Here is a 7372-nt window from a genome sequence, read left to right on the forward strand (position 1 = left end):
AAAAAAAAAAAAATCGGCCCTCTCGGGAGAACTTTCGGGAAAATCGCAATTGTCGAAATAAATCGATTTTAGGAGAGTGAAATTATTTGAGAAAGACAGGCAAAGACAGACACTTTCAAGAAATAGTGTAAAATTTTAATTTCCAACATTTGATTATTGGACATTGTAATGTTTGTTTTGCAAATCGACAAGACAAACCCATATTCAAATTTATCGTTTATGAGACAAATTTTTAACGATCAATTCAGATTTAAATCGGGTAGATGCATCGCGCGGCGAAGGAGAGGACGTCGGGCGTACATCGAGTTTGTTTTTGTAGACCGGTGAAGAGCATCTCCTCTCGGAGGGATTTCCCGAAAAGGCCCTCTCGTCGGGAGTCGGGAGACGCCGAATGTTGGATGTGTGTCTTGGCTAATTGAATTCAAAGAGATTTATGGTCGGCACCGGCGCGTTGCGCGACGAATAAAAACGACAGAAACGCGCGCGCGGCGCAGTTCTCCCGCTGTCGAGATTCCTTCTCTGGACTGTCGCCCCAGCCGAAACGTTGATAAATGTTTTTACCGGGCCAATTAACGTTAGCAGACCGGCGGAGAACTTTAGCTTATGATTACCGATGCTAATCGCGCGAATTTTTGGCGCGTCTGCTAGATCTCGGTTAATCACACGAGCAAGAGTAAAGCTGATTCGGAGATGTTAATAATAACAATTGATATATCAATAATACTAATTTGTTTTTAATTGTAATCACTTGTGTTTTATATTTATGTTTTTTTTTTAATATTTTCTGTCAAGTATGTATATATACAAATGCACTTTTCGTAAGCGTTTCGTATGCTAATTATTTACGTTTCAATCTATGCATTTAAATATTAATGTGTCAATAGTTAATGTAACAAACTAGTATGTATTTCATAACATTTCCTTGTCTATCACAATTCGAAATATCAATATAGATTTTGATTTTCCAAATAATAAGAAAGAAAATATATATGTATATATTTATAATAAATATATAAAATTTGTACAAAATAAAAGAAATTTCACAAGCCATAACTGTTGTATAGACACAACTTTTTACGATTCAGTTTGAATATATTTTTATACGCTACTACTACTAGATGGCACGAAGGTATATACGTACATATATAAAATGAATCTCGCGAGTGCAACTTGCAGCAAGTGGCCGGATAATGCAATAATTTATTATTTCCATGCGAGCCCCGCGAGCGTTGTATGTATCACGATGAGTTAATATACACATGTATCTTTTTCTTCATTTGTATATACGTGTTACTATGTAACGGTCGTAAATAGCGTTCTGTAAATAGCTGCGTGATAGATTTTAACGGAGCTTTTGACGATGATATCTCGATATCCATTCCGTCGACTCGATGCTATTCGCATTTTGCTTATTTATCCGAGCGCTCTCGCTCGCACATTTGTAATGTACAATATTTTTATACTCGCTGCGACAAATAAGAAAAGAGATGATGGAAAAAATATCGGAGTAAAAGTTTCTTTCTTTCCACCTCCCTTTAAATCAAGCCGCTCTTTTATCTTCGTCCTATTTATATCCTGCCGTACAGATATTTTAAGAATTTTTAACTATAAATTCCCTTTAATTATGAATATATTTTGTAACAATCTTGCGAACGCTTATAATGTCAAACACGCATAACGAGCGTCTGCGAAACACACAGACATTCTCGGATTATAAATTAGGAAATTCACACGAAATGACGAGATTGGAGAAAAGAGGATACATTCGCGGTTACATGTGAGATGAGAGAACGAAAAAGGAGAAGAGAGTGGACGGAAAAGACTCGATAAATAATTTATCAAACTTTATCCGAGAGACGACGGCGGCAGCCTTAATGGAATTAGACGTGCCAGTGCAAATATTATTGCAAGCAACGGACCCGAACAGAGACCTCGCCCACCTCGCTTCATTGGTCGAAAGCCATGTCATTGTGTTCTGCCTGGACCAATCGTGTAAGATCGGATGGGATACTGGCTTTCCTCTCTCCGCTCTATCGTCACATCCAAGGATGTTGAAGCGCGAGAATGAGAAATTGCAAGATGGTTTTATAAGCGTTTTGCTCTCTGCCAACTCGATTACTTCATATCGATATCTAAATTATCCATCGAAAATTAATTAGACTCTAATGACAAATGTATTTCTCATATACATCTTAACTTTTAATAAATTTAATAAATTTTCTCTCTTAAAAGGCAAGAGTTTTTTTTTTGCTTTACACAAATTAGAAACTCCAAATTTTAATTTTTTATAAATCAGATATACATGTCCCATAATTCGCGGATCACCTCTCATGTGCATATAAAGCACGTTAAATTGAATAGGAAAGACCTCTACCGTTTTGTGATCTTCATGACAATTAATAAGAAATTAATTAAAAAAGGTCGGCCAATCTGTACTTTGCACAAGCGTGCAGCGAGAGGAAACTTCTTACTGTTATGCGGTTGCTTGGCGCGCGGTGAAGCGGTGGGAGGGGCGCTTTACAAAGACTATGTTCGACACGAGGCTCCAGCGTAGAGAGCGCCCCTCTCACCGCTTCGCCGCGCGCCAAGCAATCGCGTAACAGTAGGAAGTTTCTTCTGGTGATTCGCAAATTATGGGACATCCTGTATATATATGTATATATATGAATTCCAAAATCTTAATTTTTTAAAAAGCTAATCAATTTAGTTATATGCTCAGTGGGAAAAATAATTGAAAAGTTCAGATATAAAATTATACATGTGTGTTCGAGCCATTATATTTACGCGTTAAAACTCTGCACTTTGGAAATTTTTATCTCATTTTATTATTTTCATTAGCAGGTCAATGGGGGAATGAAGATGAAAAGTTGATCTCTAGCTGTAAAAACACAAAATTGTGTTGAACAAATTCTTGAATTAACGGAACTTGATATTATCAATCACTATCGATAAAGAACATTAAGATTATTACGTTAACAATAAGCGAATAACATCGGGTATACAAATCTCCATTTTGTATCGTAACGACATATTCGAGACACATGATGTGTATATGTAATGACAAGAGTACGAAAAACAATGCAGCGTATGTAACAGTGACATTAAACATTGAAACTCGTAAAAGCTGCTCGCTCCAGTATAATCGGCGTCTGGAGCCGCTGGAAGGATTTCCATCAACTTCGCAAGTTCGTAAATAAAACGTCATGTGCACGATGGGTCGCTATGTTTAGTTTAGGCGCGGTTTCTCAGATTTCCAGGATCACCCCGTGAGAGAAAGTTAGACAGATCTTTCATTACTGTTATGGCTCCGTGATCGCAACGCAACATGATCCTAATCCCATTTCCACAACGAGAAAATAAATTCTTTCGATTTTGATAATATATTATAAAAAGAATATATATACATATATGGAAAATACGATGAAAAAAGCGATAAACATTGAGTAACATTGCGTCTTATGACATTTATTCTGATTATACATCTAATTTAATTCTTAGTATAATTCGTAATGTAAAAAGATTTATTATGATTGCAATCTTTAAAATGTCGACCTCAGTTTAATTTCTTACAATTTATTCAAAATATCCCGTATTGTTAATCACAATCTTTATACATAAAAAATAATTACCTTCGCATCGTGACTAGAAGAGAAGAAGATGGGTTCGATGAGAGAAAAGAATCGCGCGGAAAAATGCAACAGTCGGAGATGCTGCCGAGACAAATATATGTTCTCTGTCTTTTCCTATTAAATTACCACAATCTCTGTCACTCCCTTCGTTTTCTTCAAGAATGATGAATCGCCCATCGTTAGTACCAGTGGAAGCGTGTGCTTTTCCATCATGTGTTGTGCTCCATTTGCATACATATATTTATATCTGAATAGGGCCAATCTCTCCCCTCCTTCTTCCGTGATGGCGCACTTATTCGTACACCACGACGGGTTTTATGCCGGTAGTAAACCGTTCCGCGCCGGATTATGGCACTCTCCTACGATGAACGTGGATAAATACTGTGCGGGGAACCACCGTGCCGGGGTTCCGGTGTGAGTCTCGCGGTGATAGAGCGACCACGTGGATAGAGAGAGGCGTCGCCGCGGATAGAAATAGAAACGCGTGAAAATCCATCGTGAGGGAAGTTGATGGCTGGACTTGTGTCTTGAGTAAATCGTCATCGGAAGAAACCATACAGAATAAAACAATGATTAATTTCTCTCTCATTGTCGTTCTAGAAAAATTGATAGTCACATTACAATTCATTTTTATGCTATACATGGTAAAGCCAAGATAAAAGATCTTTAATTGCTAGTGTGTGTGTGTGTGTGTGTGTGTGTGTGTGTGTGTGTGTGTGTGTGTGTGTGTATTATACATTCAGAATATATATCATTTATGTTCAGAAATAATTTATATAATTATTTAGATCTGTGGGGCTATAAACGATTGTAAAGAATTAAAATTCAAAGAAACGTATCAAAGTTCGAGCAGGCTTATCGTGCCAAATTCTCATGTAATTAATTGCTTATTCCTTTTAATACGAGAGATTTGCGGCCAGTTGCACAAAACAATCCAAGTTATGTAATTCCTGATATAATTAAGTTTCCGCGACTAATTGTTTCATTCTCGATGCGACAAGGCACGTCTTGTTAAATTGACAAATCAGGCCGTGCCGATTCTGGTCTCGATAAATCACTGTCGTGATACAAGCAATACTTTTAGCAGTCGGCGGACAGGGCGTCACACAACGTTTCTCTCTTTTCTCCCGAAACTCGAACAAGTATCAGCATCGCGACACGGACGCGACGCAACGCGCCGCTGGCAGCTCATTAAGCCGCGTAATGAGGTCGTCCCTACAGTTAATTATTTCGGAGACGGTTTTCGGGCTTTCGCTCCTCTTCTCTTTCTATCGTGAGACATCGTTTCGTCCCACCCACCGGAGAACGAGGGCGTAAAACGATTCTACGAACCATTCCGGCTCGCGATTGACGACACTCTAAATCACCCTCGCGGGAGAGTCATTTCGTTCATTTCCGGTATCGAACGGATGCATAAAAGCTAAAACAACTCTGACTTTCAATCGTAACAGAATTGGAAATTCGCCGGGCACAATGTATAGCGTCGATAAATCAAGTAAACGTCACCTAAAGCTGCATGCGCACGCAATAAAAATCTAAGAAAGAAAAACATCTTGTGTAATTCAATTCTTCAGTTAGGATGATATGCACGGATAACCATCATTTTTCTCTTGCTAAATTAAATAACTTTAGTTCATTTTTTTTCTCATTGTCAGTTTTAAAACCAATCGTTTCAATAAAAGTATATCAAATATGTGCGACATCCTGTCGCGGACACGTGCATCTTATTTACCCAGGATTCGAAGCGAGACCGAAAGTATCCTGGCGCCTCTCTCGATGATTTACACGTAAAGGGCGGGCGTTATGGACGCGGAAGGGTGTTGCCAGCAGCAGCGGAGGATGAGATTACAGATGCGGCTTCTCGATGGAGAGAAAAGCGGCTGGCTGCGGCGCAACTTCCTTATTATTCCGTGGTCGGATAAATTGCTGTTTGCTTCTTTTGCGGGATGTTTGCTCAGATTAAAACGGATTATATCAATGTGACGATGGAATAAGAAGCAACATCACGTCCCCGACATGTGGCCAGTTTGTTGTTGGTCTATAATAGAAGAAAACATGACAAAAGTTGAGATAAAAATGGAGCTCGGCAGATGTTACGTAAAATTTATAAAGTAAAATGAGACAACAAAAAGTAAATATATTAATATTAATATATAAATATAATTCTATTTTAAAGATTATATTAAAAATATAATCTTAAAAATATAGAATATGTACGATCGTGACATTTTCAGGTTTTATGAATCTGTCTAGAAATTGTCAGACTATATATATGTTTTAAATTTAGTTTAGAAAAATTATAAAAAATTACAGACACAAAGTTGCACAATTTGTTAATAAAGCCCGATATAAAAAAAGCAAGTACATTATAATATAATAGCCGTGATATAAAAGGCAAAAGTCTAATTTAAACACAAAAGAGTTAACCAAAGATTAATATACACACGATCGCATATACAACCGCGAGACTCTGAAAGAGTTAATATAAACATATACAGCTACTATATAACGCGGAGAAAGAGAAAATTTACCGTACCCCGATTTATCTGCGGTGCGTAAGAAGGAATAAACACGACATCGGCAAGAAGACGCGTGTTCGGTTCACAGGATATGTCCTTCCTCCCGAGCGCACTTGGACAACGAAGCAATTCAACGCGCAAGATTTCCAACAGTTTACCGAAATGGTAAACTGCGCGCCACGATAAGAGAATGCTTGCTGTTTCTTTATTTGAACTCTCTCTCTCGAAACGAGTTAAAGTAATTTATCTCATTCTTTTGTCTCTTTGATACGCAAAATCTAATGATTCGTATTTTATCCAATATCTTAGTTGATTATTAATAGATATGTGATCGCTTCTTTATTGCAAAGAGAGAGAGAGAGAGAGAGAGAGAAAGAGCGGCAGAGAAAATCGTGTTTTCTCTCATTCTCCGTTTATTTACAATTTCTATATTATTGTGATATAGGACTCATCTACATTATTATTTTAAGATTACTGCGCTACATAAAATTTTTGCTTACAATGATACATAATGATCATTATGAAATAAATTCTACAGAATCAATGGTTTTAATTGGACGTTGTATCTTTTTTCATCTCTTAATTTCCAACATATTTTTTATTTTTTTACTTTTGTTTATCTCCTAAACTTATAATTCAAAATATCTGTGCACTAAACTCGAAAACTATAAATATCTTAATATCGAGACAAACAATACCTGTTTTATCTATAGTTTTCCACAATAGAATATTAATTATTTGAAATACATATTTTATGCATTTTTTTAAATGTGAAATATATATAAATGAGTAAAGCTGGATGTTGACAAAGGATTGAACGGATGTTGGATAAATCTTCAATGAAACAATTTTGAAACATTTTCTCAGATAAGTAAACTATATTCCACACGCTTATGTGCTTAGCAATAATAATAACATGTTATATTTACATTTTGTCACAACTATGTTATAATTACAATATCTACCACATGTTTATACATTTGATGGTAGAATATATATAAGCATACATTGTAATTATTTTATCACTGTTGGAAGATTAAACAATAAAATTCAAGATTGTGGCTCGTAGAAATAAATGACACACACAAACCGATAAATATACAAAAATTAATTATGGTTTTACTTTGAATACAGTTAAATTATAATTTAACATTTATCCAAAGGTTACGAAAAATTCTATTCCTTCTTTCTCAATATTATATAAATAATAATTATGGAAGAGCG

Source organism: Formica exsecta, unplaced genomic scaffold, assembly GCF_003651465.1.
Source record: "Formica exsecta isolate Colony F162 unplaced genomic scaffold, ASM365146v1 scaffold194, whole genome shotgun sequence".
NCBI classification, from domain to species: Eukaryota; Metazoa; Arthropoda; class Insecta; order Hymenoptera; family Formicidae; genus Formica; species Formica exsecta.